Source organism: Haliotis cracherodii, unplaced genomic scaffold (genome assembly GCF_022045235.1).
Source record: "Haliotis cracherodii isolate W230 unplaced genomic scaffold, xgHalCrac1.p SCAF_14, whole genome shotgun sequence".
Taxonomy (NCBI): domain Eukaryota; kingdom Metazoa; phylum Mollusca; class Gastropoda; order Lepetellida; family Haliotidae; genus Haliotis; species Haliotis cracherodii.
In genome coordinates this window covers 38,628,321-38,652,957 of record NW_027266269.1, presented here as the reverse complement: position 1 = coordinate 38,652,957, position 24,637 = coordinate 38,628,321, and the positions used below count along the sequence as shown (strand labels likewise).

The 24,637-nt window shown below is 39.5% G+C and overlaps 1 protein-coding gene and 2 pseudogenes across 1 annotated transcript in view; 2 read left to right on the top strand and 1 right to left on the bottom strand.

The window, feature by feature from the left end:
• LOC139460434 (piggyBac transposable element-derived protein 4-like) overlaps positions 1–9,336 on the top strand; it is a 31,360-nt pseudogene extending 22,024 nt beyond the window's left edge.
• Positions 1–24,637, top strand: part of LOC139460432 (uncharacterized) — a 289,333-nt gene that overhangs the window by 239,983 nt on the left and 24,713 nt on the right. The window lies entirely within an intron of this gene.
• LOC139460433 (uncharacterized) lies at positions 14,197–17,211 on the bottom strand (annotated as a pseudogene).

Sequence of the window (24,637 nt, the reverse complement as noted above, 5' to 3'; positions counted from 1 at the left end):
CAGAGGAACCACAATTTATGAAATGATGTCAACTTCATCTTCAGCTATGACGTCGTTTCTAGCGTGACGTCAGTCCGACCTCACGTCGCATTTAGATTCAAATGACGTCAACAATCCCGTCCTGGTGACAATACACTGTTGTCTCGTGATGTGATATGACCCTAGAGCACATATATACTGAACAACAAAAGTTCCTGTGACTCCTCTAAGTTTTCAAATGGTTTAATTTGCCATACTGACTTCAGAAAATGCGTGATTTCATAAAAAAAACATGAACATGCCAAAATATCAATTTACAAATCAATAGCGTGTGTGTCCGCCTCTGGTTGCGATGCAAGTAACACATCTTCGTCTCATGGAATGGACCAGGCGTCGAAAAAAGTCCTGTGGGATATCTGTTCCTAACTGCTGGAGCATGTTTCGAAGTTCTTGAAGTGTCTGTGGAACACGTGGTTGACGTCGAAGGCGCCGATCCATCTCATCCAACATGTGCTTGATTTGGGAGGGAACCGGCCAGGGGATGACATTCACATTGTTTTGTAGAAGAGAATCCTGAACAAGTCGAGCAATATGAGGCCGGGTGTTGTCATGTTGATCCCGTCGCGGTAACGCTGTCCATTGAGATTTACCACTACCCAACGGGTCCTCTGTCTTGCTGTAATCCCACTCCATACCATAACGCTGCCGCCCCCGAACCGATCTTCTTCCATGACACAATGATTGACGTAACGTTCACCTGTCTGCACCACTGAAGACGTGCTTGATGTTGGTTTCCTGACAAAATGGGACGTCTGGCGGATCTTCTGATGACAATCCCTGCACATCTGAGGCGACGACGTACGGTTTGTGAAGATATTCGTCAAAGGCCAAGGATGCTTCTTGCAGTCACTGTTGCTGGCTGGAATCGATTTCATTTCGTAGGTGTGTTGTTCTTGTCGATTACTGGTTACGCATGGCCTGCCACTCCGAGGATGGTCTCTGACTGTATTCGTCTGTTGCCAACGTTGCCATAAACACGAAATGGTGTTACTGTGGACGTTAAATTGTCTTGCAACATTACTTTGACTCGATCCTGCTTCAAGCATACCATTGGCTCGCAGACGCTCATTTTCAGACAGGCATAGCATTTCGTAATGTTGAATAATTGCGTAATTTTGTTGTTTTTCTGAGTGGTTGTTGTCAGCACGATGGTGAACAATGCATATGGAATCCCATTAACGCACATGTTTTTATACCCATTCTTGGGTAGTGGAATGCATGGGGCTTGCATAAAAGTCAACTTTTGCATGGAATGCATGCTTTTCTGTAGCAGTTGCGTTTTTGTGACTTGATTCCATACATGTACTACAATATTAAAAAACAACAACTTTACTTGTTCGAAAAATACACTAAAATATTGGTGTCACAGGAACTTTTGTTGTTGTGTATATGATTTTTATTGACCCCGATATGCTTGCCCTCGTCGGTTATAGATTGAGATTATTATACAAGCATGTGTATCTTACTGGTTTTATGAAAAGAGTGTCAGAATTCTTGTCTTTATCGAGCGAGAGCCAGTTTTGTAAAATCATTATGACACACATGTGAGTGTAATAATTTCTTTATTACCCATTATTGCTTCATCCTTTTGAGCTCCCCTTTACAAAAACCTTCACTGATCACCACTGCTGTCCTACGAAACCATAATTTATCCAATGACGTCAACAATCTACAGCTATGACGTCATTTCTAGTGTGACATCATTCCCTCCTTACGTTACAATGAGATTCGAATGACGTCAACAATGCACTGGTGCGCAAGAAGTGTTATTTTCACTCGATTATTTTTAACCCTGTGGCTGATAAAGCATTTAATTACCCGCGTGGTGAAGATATAGGTGGTAAGATACTAAATCCGTACATCACACGTGTGTCGTACAAGGTTGACCTTGTTTTATTCGTTTTGATTTGATAACCATGACCTCTGTCACACCGGGACTACTTTTTTCATTCATAAAATATTGCGAGACGTCATTCATTTTGCAACTACAAGGCAGAACTGAAGAAATTAATGAGAATGAGAGATATTTACAAACACTTTATTAAACCAAACAAAATAGTCACACGCATCAAATTCGGTTTGCAATATATATAAGTTATGCAAAGAGCATCTACAGACATTATATAATCGAGCTACATCCATTTACAATGTACGACTACCGATCAGTGGAGCTTTCAATTTGATTTTACGTAAAAGGATAAGCGTGGTGAAATGAAGTCTGTTTAAACTATCTGGACAGATATTTAGACTTACTTTGGATGATCTGGTTGTGCCATCAGTGTCCCATTCAACAAGTATTTTGTGGCGCTGTTACGGGAGGCGTTGTTTATGAATGAACGTAGATTCTACACGACTGCGCGACCAGATCACTAAAAGTGAACAGTTCTGACACAAACCATTAGAAAACTCCGTGGAATTGTGCCTGACTTCTGAATTTTGTGGCCCCAAACATCCCAAATGTGAACAATAACATTCCCTATCTCTAGCGTAAAACGCTTTGAGTTGACCTAGATCATGGTTGTCTTTTCTTATTCCGCTGGTGACCTTGCCCTTAATCGTTCGAAGCTGTCACTGACATGCAAGCAGACTTGAGTTTTTTTATTTTCACGTCTTCAGTATAGGGTGGTACAGTTAACATGAATGTCTTTGGCGAACACTCTAATTTCCCTCTCCCAAAATGGTACGAACATGATATAAATTCAGCTGATAGATCAAGGAAACTGAACCATTTTGATTGCACAGACGGGACACCGGCAGTGCGAGTGACCGACTGTCAGTCGGATATTCAAAGCACGGCGCGAATGTGACTTTTCAAATTTTCATATAGGTGCCCTTCGTACTAACATGGCGCTTGAATTACCATAAGTTGAAGAATTTCTTTCAAAAGGATCTTGAGCGTCGGCGCTGTTTTGTTTGCAACCACAACTGCAGGCGTATGTTGTTAATGCGTATGCATAGAAAGGTCAACAATGCCCATATTTGGGCATATATGAATATTCATGCACAACCAGATTTTGCAACCAGTTTCAGTTGGTCTGTCAACGAACAAAAGTTGTTATGTATTTACACTTTAATATATATTTAACGTGGGTAATAAATAAAAAAACACACTCATTCTCGTTAGATAACATTTTTATGAAACTCGTGAACTTTCTATGGTATCTGACCTTGCTTTCGCTCGGTCAGTTACTATAGAAAGTCCACTCGTGTAGTGTAGTATTCTCTATTCTTGGACTCTTGTTGGCCATGGGTGTCGTCAAGAAGCCAACCATCACTTCCTACTGGAATGAGGGGGACAAAAACTGGCTGGCGTCAACACCTTCAGGCCGGTTCTTGATATTGTGAATGGATTATTCGCAAACTTTCATGGGTATGTTACCTTTTAACTTTCTCCATTCTGATATATCATATGAAAAGTATTGGAACGCTATTCATTATGGAACTTATTTCATGCTGCACCGATGTGAGGTCCTATTGAATTAAGCATGGCAAATGACAATATGAAAATTACATATACCAAAAATTATAGATTTGTTACATGTTACATGTTTTATTGAAAACTTCTTAAGTAAAAAATAAGATATAAGGATCTATACCAAAACGTCACCTTGACCATGTTGAAAGTAAATAAATAAGTTGTTATCCATAAATTGTGTCTATCTTGTCATCCATCAACTTCTAAGTAATGCATATCACACAATTCTTTTTTTCAGGCTGGCCCAGAGTGTTTGCGTTGATGAAAGGATGGTTGGCTTCAAAGGGCGACATCACCTTGTACAGTACATGGCCAACAAGAAAGCACACAGATGGGTGGTGAAGTTGTGGATCCTTGCCGAGGCGGGTACTGGCTACACCCATCAAGTTCTTATCTACAAGCTTAAGGTTCTACTACACCAAATCAGTACCAGTTTGGAGAGTGCGGTTTTCGTAGTGAGCCTTCAGTGCAGATCAAGAGATATCTGCAGGCTGTGATTGGAGGATATTCTGTAAGATTTTTATGTCTTTCAAATGTACATCCATCCAGTTATTAAAACTGACCATGTTTTGCTATATTTAGTACTGTCTTTTTCAACATGATGACTTATGCTGAATGTGACCACAGCTATTTTCAAGTAGGTGGCATTTGGTGCGAAACTGGGGGTGGTGTGTTTAGCTTCCGGTACTCGGAAAAGGAGCTGGCTAAGCTAGTCATTTTTATTTTTTTTATTGCTGCTCTAAGGCCAAACTGTGCACACACGTACAGGTAATAGCTGTTGAATGCTTAGTTATTTTAAAAAAAATCATAACGTTACTATAGAAGTCTATGGGAAAACATTTGGTTGTGTGTAACCTGTAGGGTGAGTGCACATTTCAGTAATTCATACTTTACATGCTTTTCTGTTTATATTTCACCATGGATACACCATGGAGGCAAATTTAAAAATAATGACAGTGAAGTTGGGGACATTTTGAGTTGAATGGAGCATTTGGATGGGCTGGAAATGAATGTTGCTTCGTATTGTGGTCGAACTCAGCACGAACCCCCCAGGGTACCTCTGTCCAACAAACCCTCCTCCTGCCTTCTGAATTTGTTGAAACTGATGAATTTGACAACAAATTAGGATAAAGTCACCACTGCCACAACAATTTCTGCCTTGTGTCAATCGCTTGCCAGTCAAGTTACGCGATGCCGTTATCTTGAATATGAAGCATGTACACTGCTGACAGCAGAATATGTCAAACATCCCCTTATTTATAGTAAACAATGTAGCATACCAATATGTCTTTCTGTTAGGTGCTCTTGTGTGAATGAATGATGCTATTTTTCTATTAAGTTTCTTAAAACAGACTTATTTTTCACTCATATAACTTTCAAATAATTATTTTGTCCCCTCAGGAACTGACTCCTGGCTGTTATACCCAAACTGGTTTGCCATTTGATATTGTCTGAACACTTTTTTCAGCTTTTCACATGCCTGATGTTGACTGGGGAGGTATATGTGCACTCATGCAGAAGAAGTAGGAGTTTCGACATCGAATTTGGCATTTGGAGAAGCTGATCCGAAGTCCGGTGTTGGCAGTGTGTGATCGACAACCCTTGTTTTGCCTTGCTTCGCTTTATTACCTTGCAGAAGTTGTGGAACTTGGACATGTAGGTACAGTAAGTACATTTAAGAACTCCAGTCCACTTGAGGCCCCTCTGTTGCTCACTATCAAGTGCCATAATAAGATGACCCTCATGCACTAGACATTTCTGACAGTGCTCCCTTAATGCCTCACTGTGCAGTTTTTTAGTTTGCAAACATGAAGTAAGGGCTATACACCAGTCCCAGAACCTACTTAGATGAAAATAATATCCACTGGCTCTTTTGGAATGTAACATTATGGTTCTGAAATCATCTGTAAAGAATGTGATAGTGTTCGACAAAATTAAATTATCTCCCCTGTTTAGTAAAATGCATTGTATCTTTCATTCCCCTATAAACCCATAAATTATTGGAGAGAAACACTATTTTAAGCTGGTATTGCATGACACTGTTAATTGTGAATAAAAAGAATTACATTTATGTCAGAATAAGCTGTACATTTTCAAAATTATATGGAATTTTAACTTTGTTTCATTGAAACTGGCAAATAACTGAAATAAGCAAGTTTAGCCACTTTGAAACATTAAACAGTAAGAATGTTTCATGTCTTGTGAGTATTTTAAAGTCTTAACTAAATAAATCAATAGAGTTAAGTGTAATTTCCTTCCATGCTGTGGTTTCAAAAAGCTTTTTACTACTTGAGGGTCCATTTCAATTTCTCGGCTTTAATAGGCGGTATGGTTGACTGGTCAGTGTTTGAGATTGCTGTTAACAATGCACCCCTTTATTTCCTATTTTCTGGTAAAGTTCATTATCCAGCCTTACATATATGATGACTTTAAAGCTGCTTAATGTGTCCCTTGCTTATTGTTGGCCTGAATTCCATGCTCTCTGTCCAATTTTGAGATTTTTTTTCTGATTCCTTTCCATGTGTACTTATGTCATCAGCCTATATCATAGAGGATTATACTTTTGATTTTTGGAGTATATGAAAGCACAAACATTTGTGATAGCCCCTCCATAGATGATTTACCAAATGCTGACAGCCATTTGAGTGTTTAATTATATAAACAATGGATGGCGTAAGTTCGAGCAATCTCAAACAATATCAATCGCATCATGTCATGAGTGTCAAAACCGTATTCCATGAATGTAGCAGACTCTGCTATGTTCTGATGATGTCAGCAAAGGAAGGCAAACAACAGACCACTACTCAATTTTAAATATGTATTGTAACTGGTTTTGAGGTTTAAAGATTTGTTCAATATTTTTAGTCGAAAAAATAATTTAGGGTGATATGATCTATGCAGCTTCAATCATTTATAGAATTGACCCCTGACCACCATCTTTTATGAAATATAAATGAACTTCCATGGTCAGTGCATGAAGGTAAAAACTTCCTTATTAATACAGAAATACCTTTTGTACAACATTGATGAAGTGTACATCATTAAACTCTCACAACTCTTTCTGTGCATCAAAACTATGTATTCTGGTGCCATATAGACATGCTGGATAGGAACAAGTAGTGAAGTTTAATCCAATTTCCATTTTTTTTCTGAGAAGCTACATATATATACAACATATAAATCACAGATTTGACAAGTGCAAATATATTCTGATTTGTCTACAGGTTCTACTACACCAAATCAGTACCAGTTTGGAGAGTGCGGTTTTCGTAGTGAGCCTTCAGTGCAGATCAAGAGATATCTGCAGGCTGTGATTGGAGGATATTCTGTAAGATTTTTATGTCTTTCAAATGTACATCCATCCAGTTATTAAAACTGACCATGTTTTGCTATATTTAGTACTGTCTTTTTCAACATGATGACTTATGCTGAATGTGACCACAGCTATTTTCAAGTAGGTGGCATTTGGTGCGAAACTGGGGGTGGTGTGTTTAGCTTCCGGTACTCGGAAAAGGAGCTGGCTAAGCTAGTCATTTTTATTTTTTTTATTGCTGCTCTAAGGCCAAACTGTGCACACACGTACAGGTAATAGCTGTTGAATGCTTAGTTATTTTAAAAAAAATCATAACGTTACTATAGAAGTCTATGGGAAAACATTTGGTTGTGTGTAACCTTAAGGCCCGGAACCTTGGAGGACCACCGCCCAAGACAGGTCTTGGGCATAGTGTGGTCCTGGACTTGATGGAACCGCATCTCGACAAGGGCCACCACATCATCTGCAACAACTACTTCAGCAGTCCGTCTCTCTGCCATGCTCTAGTTGACAGGAAGACATTCTGCACAGGAGTTGTCGCCGTCCGGAGGAAGGGAATGCTGAGCTCTTTCGTTGGGAAACGACCACCTAGGGGCTCGACAATTGTGAGAAGACAGGGTCCACTGCTGGCAGTGCTCTTTTCAGACAGGAAGGTCTTCACAATCCTATCTACCATGGGTAGTCCAAGGTAAATTCAAAATATTAAATATATTTCTCAATATGCTGTTTAGTGTTCAGCAGTGTTAGAAACAGTTTCAGTCCACAAGTCATTATAATATATAACATATAGCAAAACCCTTATAGAAGGCACATTTCAAATGGTCCTAGGACGAGTGCCAATTTCTAATGCTGTTCAGTTAGTATGATTCCTACTCCAAGCGACCATTTTCTTTCATACATGTACACTTTGATGAGTGTCAGTTACTTTAAAATTTATTATAAAGATGAAAAGAATATAGAGATTCTGTGTACAGTTTTTTTGAAGAAATTAATATGAAATATTTTATTTACAGAATGGAAGATGGGCTTAACTCACGGGGCCGGTCTGTCACTCGCCCTCAGTCGTTAGACTGTACAACACTCCAATGGGTGGAGTTGACCTTGGGGATCAACTCATTGGTGTGTATGATCCCCAAGTCCACTCTGTGAAGCTGTGGAAGAAAGTTTTAATCAACTTTCTTCTCACAGCATCAGGTAAGAATTATTTTATTCATTTGAAAATCAAATAATTTGGTAACAAGGAATTTAGGAATAACTTATAATTCTAGATCTTATGTCATTACCAAAATTGTTTTCCTAATACGTGATCAAAATACATTTCCTCCTTGTTCTAACCACGAAACTATGCGCTAAATAAATATCGTGCATATTATACGCATTATTCTGATTCAGACACATTTAGTGTAACAAGACGGATGTTCCGATTGAACATTTTAGTCAGGCATCGGTTACCTCCCTTTATCGGCTTGTCGATCAGTCACTTGTACGCGAGGCGGTTCGCGCAGTTTCGAAGAAAGTAAACATGTTTCAACGCGATGGAAAATGGGTGTGCGTTGGTGTGCGTGAAATAATCTGTATATTTTGTAACTTCATGATGAATAAGCTTTTAGAAAATACTACACGTTAGTTTCTGAAAAATATGTACATAGGAGAAAATCGCTGTCAAAAACAGAACATTTTGCTCGATTTTTGCACATTTTTCTCCCAATTTGACCGTTTATTATTTTTCTTATGACATTTGTTTCATGTCATTCGATAACTAGTAGAATGATCAATAACTGTACTTAATTTTGTTTTATTATTTTCACAAATAACGCTTGTAGAGACATTTTTGTGCAACATGCAGAAATCCATGGTCCACTGACAGACCGTCACGCATACGAGTGACCCCCTCTCCATGCTCTCAGGTGGTCACTTGTACGCGAGACGGGAGAGCCGTCTCGCGTACACTTTACGTCCTCTACTGATTACTACCACCCATACGGTCATAATCATGATAAAATATCAACCAATATGTAATGAATGGCATTAACTGAATACAATAATAGAATAATTTCGCATCTGGTACCACTTCCACCATGTCCACTGTTTATTCATTGTACTGATTAATCAACATAAACCACATCTTCTGAACAGCTATTTCATAATGTTTGATTTTAATGTTTCATACTCATTTCATTTCAGTTAATGCCTATCAGACATTCCTGAACACTCATGGTAGAACGACCTCCCGTCTGGACCTCCACATGTCCCTTCTCCACTCACTCGTCGGGAACTGAGGAGGACTGGCAGGCCCAGGACCCAGCCTCCTTCCCGACAACTGGCCGGACGTCACTTCATAGAAGTGCTGCCTGAAGGGAAGAGGAAACAGTGTGTTCTCTGCAGAAGGAGACAGAGGATCATCGATGGCTCTGCAGGAAAGGTCGGGACCTGGTGTCCTGACTGCCACGTTGGCCTCTGTGTACGCTGTTTCCGTCAGTATCACACAGCTGATCACATTGAAGAGTGAAAGGCTGTGTGTACTGGCATATGATGGAACATGACTCATGTCCCATCAAATCAACCCTTCAAGCAGTTTCCCCATCTGTGTGCTTCATTGTAAATAACTAGTGAGTGAGTAGGACTTACGCCGCACTTGCATTATTTAAGCGACATCACAGCGGGTTATTGTATATATATACTTATGTAAATTTTTCATGTGTGTGTATATATATATATTAAAGGATGTTTTTGTGAGAGAGTATGACCTAACGCCGTATTTGCAATATAACAGCAACATCATGGCGATTCACTGTAAATAGATCATTGTCTATTGGATATGATTATGTACTTATTGTAAATGAAGTGAGTTTGTTTTATGCCTCTTTTAGCAATATTCCCGCAAAACTATGTCAGGTTAATGTACATATGTTCATATTATGTTCTATATTTATTGTACATGTAATTATTGTGTGTATGTAAGGATCTGTGTGTGAGTAGGACTTCCCACTGCATCTGCAAAATTCCAGCAACATCGCCGGAATCTTTGTAAATTGATTATATATATTGTATAGATGTACTTACTGTAAATACTCAATGTGTGTGTATATATATATAAGGATATTTCTGTGAGAGAGTATGACACAATGCTGTATTTTCAATATAACAGCAACATCACAGCGATTCATTGTAATTAGATTGAATTATATTAATGATATACCATATTCGACGTAATAAGCGCCCAATTTGAAATAGGGGGCTCTTATTAGAATATTATTTTGGTAGAAAAAAGAGAGTTGAAAGATAAATTTCGTGGTTTATGCTGACACACTGAAATATATGCGACAGATACATTTTTCCAGAATTTAACTGCCCATAATTAAGAGTGAGTGAGTGAGTTGGGTTTAACACCGTTTTTAACATTATTCCAGTTATATCACGGCGTGTCAGCTTAATGTGGGAGGAAAGCCCGAAGTGATGCAGGTCTCAGACGTTTACCACTTCGGTGAAACCCACGAGCACGGGTATGGTGCTGACAAAGCTAGAAACATAATCGTGGCGAACCGGGATTCGAACCCACAATCATAGGTTTCTGGCGTGCCCAAGGGACGCAACTCTGCACAGCGAATCGGGCGCCTTAGACGACTGGGCCACCCGTGCCCCCCCGCCCGCCCCCCCCCCCCCCCCCCCCCCCATGATTAAGAATGCATATAACACACGAGTGCGTATTATGCGCAAATAAATAAGTCTTGTGTACATTGATGAATCGGTAGGAGTGCTAATTGGGATTGTTCACTAACCAATATCTTAGCAAAGCGGGGCGCTTATTACGTCGAATACGGTATATATATATATATACTTACTCTAAATAGAAAATGGATTTGTGTATATATAAAAGGACATGTTGGTGCGTGAGTATGATTCAACACCACACATTTGCAATATCCCAGTTAATTCGTGGCAATTCATTTTACATGGATTATTGATCTTTTGTTCACAATTATGTACTTCATGTAAATAGAGTGAGTATAATTAATGCCACTTTCAGTAGTATTCCAGCAAAGATGCAACACTTTTTTAAAACTTTATTGTACATAGTTTATATATTATTCACATGTAATTACTGTAAATAAATATGAATAAATTGAGAGATTTGTACATTTGTCTTATATATATCTCATTTAAACAGTTACAAGATTTGTGACTGATGATACTTTTCAAAGGAATAAATATAGGACATTAAGGACAGTAAGTATAACAGTAAGGACCTTGGAATAAGAAATAGTTTTCTAAGTTCTTCCCATTACAGCCATACGAAAGTGGCTTATGAAAGTGTGGGTGTACCTCTGGAATATTAACAGAATATTCAAAAATGTTCACAGATTATTCATGTATGCATTTATTTGTAAGCATACTTTCTAATTATTAATTGATACATAGTAATAGATTCTCCAATGTTATCTTAACCAATGACGTACATAGATCTACACAACTATAGAAACTAAACGTTTTTTCTTCTAGTCCTTATAGTTATAATGATAAACCCTTAAAAATTGCAAATTTCTTCTTGTCCGTATTATAACTTAACTATTGGTCAGTTTGGCAAGAACTATTGGACAGGTGCCAATTTCAACCGCTGCAACACATGCACATCTTTGCCGTAACGTATTCTGACAAAGTTCGCTCAACTGACATAATGTTATCCATAAATTTTAGCGGTAAATGCCACGTGCAAGCGCGGATGTGAGAGAAGACAGCAAGCCGTGAATGCATTTGTTAGGGCTTGTGCTAATCTGAAATGTCCGTTTTTTTCGGGCGGGTAACCTGGCCTTCTTTCCTCTCCAAATTCTTCACAAATTACCTTTTTTCAAATTCATCAAACATTACCAGTTATACATAGTTTCATTTGTATTAAATGTCCGTTGAAATATACTTCGGATAATGGTATTCATAACAGCTAGTCTATAACATCGCCATGGAAATCATTCATCAAAAAGTTCCCAACAGAAAGATTAATTATGGAGATAAAGTTTGATTATACTTTGAACATTTCATGACAAAATTCACATATACATCCAACTGACTGTAATAAATGTTAGCTGATACAGTTCCTTTTGGGCTTGTGATCAGTGGTTCCATGTCTTTAATACTGCTTGATGGACACTCTGCTGATGTAAGCAGGGACGGAAATGGAAATCGGGAAAATATGACCCCGATCCACAAAGCCTTCGTAGCGCTACGAACATCGTAAAACCCGTCGTAACTTTATGACAAAAATCTTAAGCGATCCACAAAGCTATCTAAGTGAAAATATCTCGTAAAGTTAAGAGAAAAATTATGAGTGGTCAGTACCTATTGTAAATCAAGCATTTCTGACATAACTTTAGTATCAAGATGGCGGCATATTTTTTGCTTGGCTTAATAGAAGAAAAGGCATAAGATCACGACCAAGGGTGTTTCGAGACCGAAGTCAAGTACTTGACACGCTCGATGATGCCATTATAATCCAGAGCTACCGGCTACCACGACATGCCATATTTGAACTTACAGACTCACTAAAACCATATCTTGCTTCCCAAACAGAGTGTTCCCATGCATTGTCCCCGGAAACACAAGTTTTGATTGCCCTCAGATTTTATGGTAAGGGGTCGTTCTTCACTGAACTAGCAGACTTGCATGGGGTATCCCAGTCCACTGTGTCATGAAGCCATTGTCAAACAACTAAAACTTATTTCGTTCCCAAAGGCAACATCCGACCAACGTGTCACGAAGGAATCATTTTATAACATTAGTAGATTTCCAAAAGTGCTTGGTTGTATAGATGGCACCCTCATACCTATCATGCGACCCACCGGGGATGAAGAAGCGGTTTACGTTTGCAGGAAGGGCTTTCATGCCGTAATCGTTCAAGCTGTCTGTGACGCAGAACTAAGGTACATCACACTTCACAGACGTTAACAACAACACCCAGCAACATCCTTATTTAAGAATTGATAGGGTCAGTATGAATCAATCATTTGTATACAGACGGAATAACAACATTATTCAGGGAAACATCGAAGGATACACGCCTTGTTTACTCTCTTTAATGACCTTGACAATGACTAGTGGTGCCACCTACTCATTTTGTTGACCAATCATTACGTAAGGCCCAACATGGGTTTTGTCATGAGGTCCAATACAGGTTTCTATTACCGTGCGGAATTACCATTGTGATAAAGGACGATTGTTTTAATACTTAAAGCAATGCTCACTGCTGAATAAAGAAAGAATAAGGAAAACTGTAAACAGCCAGTTGGACTATCACACACACACACACACACACACACACACACACACACACACACACACACACACACACACACACACACACAGGGACTTGAGAATATAACTTGAATATCGATTTAAGAATACATCGCTGATGGAAGAATTATATGTATATTTAATCAAAAGGTTTACAAGTGTGGTTTCCAAGTGGCCTGGTTCAACTCATGATTCGTTCATGTTACAAAACAGCAAGATTGGGCAGTATATGGAGACTGCTGGGAATGACGGATGGCTGCTAGGAGATTCAGGGTAACAGCATATCATTTGTGTAAATATAAATTGTATTGTAACCACTACAGAGATATGAAAACATATAAACAAGAAGTTGATACATGTATTTTGTAACTTGGCACACAGAAGACCATACTGTTATCATAATGTGATTTTCAGATTCCAATGTTTATTTCATATTAGTCACTTTAAAATATATTGATCATAAATTGAAAGCAGCGCCCATAAAATCTAGCTTTGAGTGAAAGTGATTTCCCCTTGTGCTTAAACCCAAATTTCACAATGTAAACTGACACCAATAAAATTGTCATGAAATGAAATAACATTTGAAGTGAAATATATAAGCTGGTATTTTAAGTTGTCTTTCAATATTTAATGGTATGGTCAGTATGTTTAACAGAATTACAATTTTTCCATCACACATGCATGTTGCCCATGGCTGCTTACGCCAATAGTTAACCCTACAACACCGTCTGAGGAATTTTACAACACTGCACACTGCAGAACACGCAACACTGTTGAGAGGGCTTTTGGACTCCTTAAATCCAGGTTCAGGCATGTATATGTTCATCCCTTATTCTACTCAAGCATACATATCATTTTTCAATATTTGAGACATTAGTCAGGCATACATCTGTGCTAATGACAGATTAAGATGTTATGCTTTAAGATAATACTCATACTTTAAAGTAAATCAGAGATATGGTCTTTTTAGAATATTTCAAGTTTTACACATAATAATGCGACTAGTCTATCTTATCTGCATTCTGAACAAAGGGTAATGTTTGTGTTTATATACATTATTAGGTAAATTACATTTTTTCTCTTTCTATCATTTCAAATTTGATGTATTGCTGTACATACCAGTGAGAGTCTTTGTGGCCTTCACGTGTGAAACTGCATCAACTGTAGTAAAGAAACAAATCATTTAACTGAGACATGTGAATGTTGTATTTAAAACATATCCACAGGAATATTAAGTAAACACCTCTCTCCCTATAATACATAATACATAAACACATACAGAGATTGGAGTTTCAGGCATACAATTAATACATAAACACATACAGAGATTGGAGTTTCAGGCATACAATTAATACATAAACACATACAGAGATTGGAGTTTCAGGCATACAATTAATACATAAACACATAAAGAGATTGGAGTTTCAGGCATACAATTAATACATAAACACATAACGAGATTGGAGTTTCAGGCATACAATTAATACATAAACACATACAGAGATTGGAGTTTCAGGCAAACAAACAATACATAAACACATAACGAGATTGGAGTTTCAGGCATACAATTAATACATAAACACATACAGAGATTGGAGTTTCAGGCATACAATTAATACATAAACACATACAGAGATTGGAGTTTCAGGCATACAATTAATACATAAACACATAAAGAGATTGGAGTTTCAGGCATACAATTAAAATCCATGAACTGTATTTCTAAGACCTGTGATGTTGTATACATGATTTCATCTTATCTTGTGGTAGGTATACCTGCAATAAACTATCACAGTTGCAAATCTCTCCCCACCCAGAACACTTAAAAGTTGTATTAAATTTGTTGTGCAGAATTTCCATTATGTACATGGTAATACCTTGAGGGACATCATCTGCTGACATCACACTCTCTGAGTACATGTATGTAGGTGGCACAAAGGCCCCATCACAAGGCAAATCCTGCAGGGCTTGAAGAGTCTCTGGAAAAACTGGAGTTGCTGGGGTAGTGTCTGTAAGTAATAAGATACATGTAGTTCCAATTTACCAATTTCTCTGCAATGAAAAAAGGCAAAATCTACAAAACGTATGGTTATTAATGGAACTATTAATCAAATTTTAAAATCAACTTTAAGTTTATACTTCATCTTTTATCTTACATGATCACAATTACCTTTACTGTATGAGATAATCTATAATATGCCTGACATATGGTCATTAACATAAACTATGAGACCGGTTAAGTAAACAACTGCACATCCAGCCATTCACACAACCAATTACGCAACTTACTTTCATATTCTTCACTTTCAAGGCCACCCTCACAGCCTTGAATCGAGCAGGGAGGTATGAATGATACAACCTGAAATCAGTATTTCTTTCAATGCATGTTACAATGTTAATGTTCTCTGTAATAAGGAATGAAGTACTTTACCTAATAACTTATTGGTCAAAAGATGACCTGTTTGTTATAATTACAATCTAACTGCTCCTTTAAGAGCTTTTCATATAAATTGTAAAATTACAATTCAACAGCAACTATATTCATTTGTACTTGTTGAGTACTCAATATGCCCACATATAAAAAAAACACCCAATGATATAGCATTTATGAAATTCAAGATTGAAAAAGAAACTGTAGGCTCACTCGCTGTTCCATTTCAGTGAGGTTGGATGGTGGAGGCTCCCCGCCAGTTCTCGTTGCCTCCCTCTTTCTTTCAGCTTCTTTTTTCCTTGTTTGACTCCTGATGGAACCAAATGTAGAAATAAGCAAACACACCTCAGATTATCTAAAAAAAAGTACCAGTATAAACAATTTTAATCTATATTTATAACAGCTAAATATGAATGTTTCACTGAACATGTATGTCAGGACAAGCACATCTTTTATACCATGCAATGAGTATTTGTTTACATAAACAAATATTATGTTCAAAATTGTTCTGTGTGTATACACATACTTGTAGTCCATCCACTTCTTTTTAACATCTTTGGTCAGTCTTTTGACACCATGCACTGTTTGCACTGATGCTGAAACAAGATTTGTGAAGGGTTAGAACTCCCAAATCCCAGCAACATAATGTATCGAGAGAATGTCTCGTCCAAAAAACGGATAGAGTGGTGTCCCTTTCTAAGTGTCAAAATGGCTGCCTGTGACACTGCAGCGCTAGTTCCAGCTTATGTATATCCTTTGCATCAAGTTATTACCAAAGACGGGTTGATGATAGGGCTGGGACGAGTCCAATTTCACTACCCGGGTACCCACACCCCTATTACCCGACCCTACCCGGGTACCCGCTGTTGGTGTCAAGAGAAAGGTACAAAATGTCTGATTGGGAATAGTTTGACAGTAGCCCTGGCAAAATGTTTTTAGATACACGTATTAAACGATGTGGTCATGCATACACTAAAGTTGACTGACGTTTTAGCTTTGTTCAACCATATATAAGTCAGAAGGAACGTGTTCATAGTCATGAAGAAATGCGAACATTGGAGACTTAAAATTGTCGAGTAATCATGTATTTATACATGTCATGAAACAAAATATCCTGTGACTAACCACGGGTCCGGGTAGTCCTGTGGGTACCCGGGTCCTACTAAGTACCTACCCGACCCGAGTACCCGAGTTACCCGTCCCAGCCCTAGTTGATGAAGTAACACCCAGTTGACAGGTTGGTGAGATAGCCTACAGATATTTACCATCAGAACGCTTTCCTCGCCCTGCCATATTCAACATAAAACATCGATGTTTTAAGTGATCATTATTTACATATTTGTACTCCAGTTTATACCAGACCCCCCCCCCCCCCCCCACCCCACCCACACACCCTTCCACACACACACAAACACTCACACACACACACACACACACACACACACACACACACACACACACACACACACACACACACACACACACACAATTTCATTAAATCACTCACCTCTGTGAAATGTCCTCCCATGCTTTCTTCTTCATCAAATTGTTGCTAAACGACGAAAACACGTTTTTCTTCGACTGAACACCCTCTATTAGAAGGACTAACTCACTGTTAGTCGAGTTCTTACCCCTTGGGCGTTTCATTGTCAATGGTTGACTAGAATCCATAATCGGTTGATGATACGACTGGCGTCGTCTTATGTTAATACAGTGAAGGTATTCCCCTGTAAATTAATGACGTCATTGAGGAATCGCCCTATATTCTTACCTCCATCACAGGAGAGCGACAATCTTAATTTACTTCGTAAGACGATGAATTTACGAACGGATTAAGAACGCTTTGTGGATCGGTCGTAAATATTAGTAAAATTATCTTAATTTCAATCGTAAACTCTTACGATATGTGTAAGTTACGAAGGCTTGGTGGATCGCAACGTTAGAATCTTTGATAAATCAATGCATTTATCATCTACAAATTACGACAGATTTCAGACCATCACTAGAACACTAAGCTATGCTTACAGAATAATGTTCAAATATACTTACTATCTCGAGTAGTATAGAACGGGTCGCCAGCAACCCCCTTTTGGTTGATCCGGTTGATCCAGGCGCATCCGAAGGTGATTGGCTGATCCAAGTCACGTGATCGGATAGGATGACTCATGCATCAACAGCGCGTCACAGGTGAGGGGGGATGAAAGGTGTGTGTTTTTAAGGCAGAAAAGAATTCATAAGAAAACAAAAGTAAAGGGTATTGAATAGAGCTATGTGTATGGCGTGCTACCCTAAATAGACAGACCGTACCCGTCAGCCCAGTTTGAATTGAGCGCGCTTGACAACTGACGTGGCCTCGTCGTTTAACCAGCGCTCGCTAGAGCGTGCGACCTGGTTTGATGAATACAGGGTGTGTGTTGAAAGTACATCATACCACAATAGAGACGGGTTATGTCAACACGATATACGCCGGGTAATGTAGGGAAAAAAATGTACGTCGAGCTGGATCAAATTCATCTTGTACGGTCTACACGTTGTACACCACGAACGTTAGACAACCTGTATGGAAAAAAATATAGACAAAATAGATAAGACTACGCAATCAGCAAGCTAGCAGTGTCGTTTAATTACATTTAGCGCGCAAGAACGAGCTAATGTATAGCAGAGAGACTAAGCGACCGACCGCCCATAACAATGTCAACATACCCCGGCCGTACAATTAATGTTAACATTCCAACCTCGCCTAAAGCTTCCCATTCATAAATTGTGTGACCAGTGTCCCGTATTTATGATATGTTAGGGAACATGTGTTGTACATTTGTTATTTTAAAAGGGAGTTAGTTCAGAGAGGATATATATATTGGTATTCCCCTCATTAAACCTTTCTTTCGTTGGTGTCTATTAAACGTATCCGGTATTTAATACATTTGAATGATGTAGGAAAGTATGTGCGTGTAGATGTTGTACCTATATCCGAACACGAATGTATGACACCTTTCAATAGATCAATTACGGTTCTAACCACGACACGCAACATGACTATGAGCGTGGTTAGCAGTTCATATTTATAAACACATCGTAAATGGCAGATTTCTGATGAATGAACCCGCCCGCACACATGTCTATAGGGTTATGTTCGCCAGAACTGTAAACAGTGACACATTGATAACAGGAAGGGTGTGTGGAATGCACACGTCCTTGTAAGGGTAAAATGCGCGTTTAAACTCACCATTTAAATGATGACATTACTTTTTTTTAGATGTATTAGTATCAGTGAGTGAGTGAATTTAGTTTTACGCCACACTCGGCATTATTCCAGCTCTAGGACGGTGATCTGTCAATAAACGAGCTTGGATTAGACAATCCAGTGATCAACAGCATGAGCAGCGATCTGTGCAACTAGGAACCGATGGCACGTGTCATCCGAGTCGGCGAGACTTACCAATGGATCCCCACCGTCAGTCGCCGATAAGCATGGGTTACTGAAGGTCGATTCTATAACCCGGGACCTGCACGGGTGTAGTATGACGAAGACTATATACTAATATGATCACTTTTTTAACATACTCACAAGTGTGCTGTGAAGAAAAGAGTGTCTTCCAAGATTCCCTGCACGTGTAAGACAGTATAAACTCTACAGTAGTGTAACCCGACAAACAGTTTTACTCTCGCCATCAAACGGATTGGACGTGAACAACATGAAGAAAGCATCAGAGATTAGACTTGACCCTAGAGATATATTTAGGAAGACTACGTTGAGAAAATCACAACAGAGAAAGAAACCACAAGCAGCCAAGAAGTCGACGCTGAAGACAAAGAAGAGACAGGTAACACCTAAAATGAAAACGATGACAACCAAACAGGGATCGAAGACAACACCCCAACCCGTGAAAATACAACATGTGTCGGAGTTGAAGGCTGTGGTGGAATGGGCACTTGCTGCCTTGAAGCGTCAACAGAGTCAAGGGTATAAAAGAAAGCTCCATACCCTCTAATCGCACACCGTATTGGATCGCCATGGGGGTTGCCACCTGTCCGGACTGTGGAAAAATGTTTTCAAGGAGAGATGTCATGTTACGACACAGGAGAAATAAACATAGCATACCGCCGCTGCCGTTACAAGCCCACCCGCCGCCGCAAGTCCACTCGCCATTACAAGCCCACCCGCTAACGCCGCCGCAAGTCCACCCACCGCCGCCGCTGCGTCAAGCCAACCCGTCGTTACAAGCACATCCGCCGCCGCCGCCGCCATCGCAAGTCCACTCGTGGCTGCCTCATTTACCATGTATATCTGATCTTCGAGAACAATTCAAGTTCCTGATTCCCTCAAATGCCCTCGTTGTGGGACCCAGTGGTTGTGGAAAGTCTGTGTTTACCTCTCATGTACTCCGGCATGGCCTTATCCAACCCCAACCTACCCGCATCGTTTGGTGTTATACTCAATGGCAGCCATTATATCAGGACCTCGGTGAGCAGCTGCCTCAGCTGACCTTTGTTAAAGGAATTCCCTACGATATCTTGGACGAGGATTACTTTGATGCTCGTCAACAGAACGTGTTGGTCCTGGATGATTTCCTGGCCGAAGCAAAGCACGACAAGCGTATTTCGCAGCTGTTTACTCAAACCTCACATCACAAGAATGTATTGATCTTTCTCTTGATACAAAATCTGTTTCCGAGAGGTAAGGAATCGAGAGACATTGCTTTGAACGCGCATTATGTCACCCTGTTTCATTCCCCCATAGATAAACAGCAAATCAAGCTCTTCGCTCGTAGAATTTTCCCCGAACATATGGATCACTTTATGGCTATGTATGAAAAGGTTGCTGAAACACCCTATGGACAACTCACCATCGATCTAAAACCTACCACCAAAGATAAGGATCGACTGCATGTTAACCTCATAAATGAGGAAAACAGGAGAACAACAGCACAGTCTGAACCTGATCTGCGTAGGGAGAAGTTGACTACAACAGAATCTCTGGATAGCCCTCTGACACAAGAAGAGAGATTGCCCCAACATCAGCTCACTCCAATTGAAACTGATTCAGACACGAGTAGTGAGACATCATTGACTATGGCCACGGCTTGCGCAGATTGCGGGGTGCTGATAGATAACATGCACGATCTACAGCGACATATCAAACACTGGTGTCTGGCCAATAGCCTTCAACCTAAGAGAAAGCGTGCCAGACTCGAGAGTGATGACGATGACAGTGACTTTGACGACCTAGCCTCTTCCCAGAAAGGCAGTGGTCTTGCCGTCAAACCTCCACGCGGGAAGTCAACATTCACTAATATGGAAGCCGAAGAGTGGCAAAATGTAGGCTTACAACGCATCTGGAAGCAGGTGTACGATACGTTTCATGACAAGATGAAACTGCAGAAAAAACAGTACAAGCGACAGGGACGAACGCAAGAATGGATTGAGAGAAGATTGAAACTGAGGTGGGAGGATCTAGTGCGTAGTACTCTCAACTATGCGATGGAATATACCACGTACTTTAAAGAGGCACCTCTGTTTCAAAACATGCTATACAACCTGGGAGACATGAATCCTTCCACGGAACAATCCGTTCTCAAAAATAAAATCAAACTCCTCCTAAAACCCAAGATGAAAGAGATCCTGCCTTTGATGGATATGCCGGAAATAGAAAGTGAGACTGAATCTGATAGCGTTGCAGAGGATAACGACGGTGATGACGAGGAGGAGGATGACGATCGTGAGCAGAACGATTAGGCATAAATACCCATCACTACTGTATCAGTCTAACAGTCTGAAGAGAATGCCGAGTCAACGCCACGCGTCTAGTTTGATTCATATTTTGAAAACACCTCGTAAACTGAGGCGTTTGAACGATAAGAAACGCCTAATTTCCCTCTACGTGAGAGGAATTGTGAAACTGGGACCCCCTGGACGGAAATCGTTACAAGCAATGGATAAAGCATAGACTATAGACAACCATTCAACATTCAACAGTGCGAAATGTGTTTCAAAACATGGACTGGCTGTTTAAACAATAGGGCCTTCAGCAGCAGCAGCATGTGTATATGAGTGACTAAATAATGTTCCAGAGTGAATACTATTGTCCATTCGTATATCACAGCTTTGTATGGAACCAATTGACTCGAATCAATAAATGATACGAATGAATTGGTTTGGTTTTTCTCAATTTTTTTGCATATTAGTATATAGTCTTCGTCATACTACACCCGTGAAGGTCCCGGGTTATAGAATCGACCTTCAGTAACCCATGCTTACTGACGGGGATCGGTTGGTCAGTCTCGCCGACTCGGATGACACGTGCCATCGGTTCCTAGTTGCACAGATCGCTGCTCATGCTGTTGATCACTGGATTGTCTGGTCCAAGCTCGTTTATTGACAGATCACCGTCCTAGAGCTGGAATAATGCCGTGTGTGGCGTAAAACTAAATTCACTCACTCACTGATACCAATACATCTAAAATGTAATGTCATCGTTTAAATGGTGAGTTTAAACGCGTATTTTACCCTTACAAGGACGTGTGCATTCCACGCATCCTTCCTGTTATCAATGTGTCACTGTTTACAGTTCTGGCGAACATAACCCTATAGACATGTGTGCGGGCGGGTTCATTCATCAGAAATCTGCCATTTACGATGTGTTTATAAATATGAACTGCTAACCACGCCCATAGTCCCCTAACATATCATAAATACGGGACACTGGTCACACAATTTATGAATGGGAAGCTTTAGGCGAGGTTGGTATGTTAACATTAATTGTACGGCCGGGGTATGTTGACATTGTTATGGGCGGTCGGTCGCTTAGTCTCTCTGCTATACATTAGCTCGTTCTTGCGCGCTAAATGTAATTAAACGACACTGCTAGCTTGCTGATTGCGTAGTCTTATCTATTTTGTCTATATTTTTTTCCATACAGGTTGTCTAACGTTCGTGGTGTACAACGTGTAGACCGTACAAGATGAATTTGATCCAGCTCGACGTACATTTTTTTCCCTACATTACCCGGCGTATATCGTGTTGACATAACCCGTCTCTATTGTGGTATGATGTACTTTCAACACACAGCCTGTATTCATCAAACCAGGTCGCACGCTCTAGCGAGCGCTGGTTAAACGACGAGGCCACGTCAGTTGTCAAGCGCGCTCAATTCAAACTGGGCTGACGGGTACGGTCTGTCTATTTAGGGTAGCACGCCATACACATAGCTCTATTCAATACCCTTTACTTTTGTTTTCTTATGAATTCTTTTCTGCCTTATAAACACACACCTTTCATCCCCCCTCACCTGTGACGCGCTGTTGATGCATGAGTCATCCTATCCGATCACGTGACTTGGATCAGCCAATCACCTTCGGATGCGCCTGGATCAACCGGATCAACCAAAAGGGGGTTGCTGGCGACCCGTTCTATACTACTATCTCGGTTGCTGTCAAAGATGCTATAGTAAATCCAAAATCCCAAACACCGCTGAACACGGTCGACGACATTTTGAAATATTCAAAACTAAAGCTGTCGACAACACAAAAGGCATTTTCGTATAGTTTCTGCTTCATGTGATTTTTTTATTGTTCTGTGTTCGTATAATCGTTATTATTTAAAAATGAAAATAAAACAACGTTATTTAGGATTCATAAAGATACGAGACTAACTCGTTCATTCGTCTGTATGCAAATTTCGTCAACGTGCCATCGCCCGGTAGGAGTATTTTCAGTGAACTGATTTACGTGAGCCGCGGGGAATACATTTCTGTGCCAGATAAGTAAAAATATGACATGCATAAGGGCATGTTATTTGCAGATTACCTAGTATGATTGTCTTACTAAAAAATGAATAATGGCCGAAAAGAATAATAATTTATTGCAATAAAAAAACAACAACACCGCCAATTACTTTTTATTTTGAAATGCGGTTTCGTTCTCTTCTTTCTAAAAGTAGATCAACGTTATTTAAAATTTCATAGTTAAAGTTACACATTACAATTTATATGAGCATGTAGGTAATAAACCACAGATTTTAGGTATAAGATTTCATTCCTTACTTATCAATATTTTTTTCATTAATATGCATTTTCCGACATGATATGCAAACGATAACGTTATATTTCACTAATTTACGGACAAAATGGCGTCACACATATTTGAACAAATTCGTAATGGACGATTTCGCGGACGATTTTCCACGGAGATGTTTCAGTTTCAACACGGTAATCGGGAAACAAACAGGCTTTCGCATAATGTTTTCGGTTTTTACATAAGTGGAGATTTACAACCTGACGAGACGCACGAAGTATCCAGTGCGCAATGTCAACAAAACAGCCGCCATGGACATTTTGTAAAAAATCGCATATTCAATACGTTTGCTGAGCTATAAGCTACTAGTAATCACGTTAATGATTTACAATATTTACATAGAAAGTTAGGGAAATGTTTGTACTGTTATAGTGTGAAATTTGAAAATTGTGGGTTTCATCGTTGTTAAGTTACGTCGTTTTTAGACAAAGGTCCCAGCTAACACACGACGTTGTCACAACGTTGTGGAAAGGTTGTGGATTGGTAACGTCGTGATATTACGTTGTCACAACGTTGTTATAACGTCAACGTGCAACGTTATTTCACAACGTTACAACAACGTTGCACATTCACGTTGTGAAAACGTTGTGCATTGGACATCACACAACGTTTTGTAGCTACGTTTCTGAAACGTCGGTGAAACGTTATAGAGTTTGCTTCTCGATAGTTATAAAGGAATAGAACTGCTTTATCAAAATCAACATGAATTTGTCAAAATACCAAGGCAGTAATGCATTACCTTTCTATATATTCGGCATTTAAATTTTCATCACTTAATACTAAAATTTCCAGAACGTAATTGCGTATCTCTAAGACAACGTTATTCCACAACGTAACAACAACGTTGCAAATTAATGTTGTGATAACGTTGTGCTTTGGACATTACAACACTTTTTGCAAATGATGTTTGCAGAACGTCACTCGCAAATAATTTCATACTTTGTAGTTTACACTGTTTCTTTCATTGGGAAACGTTTGTGACCGAGAGCCGTCAATATAACATTGTTGTAAATTAATATTCTTCG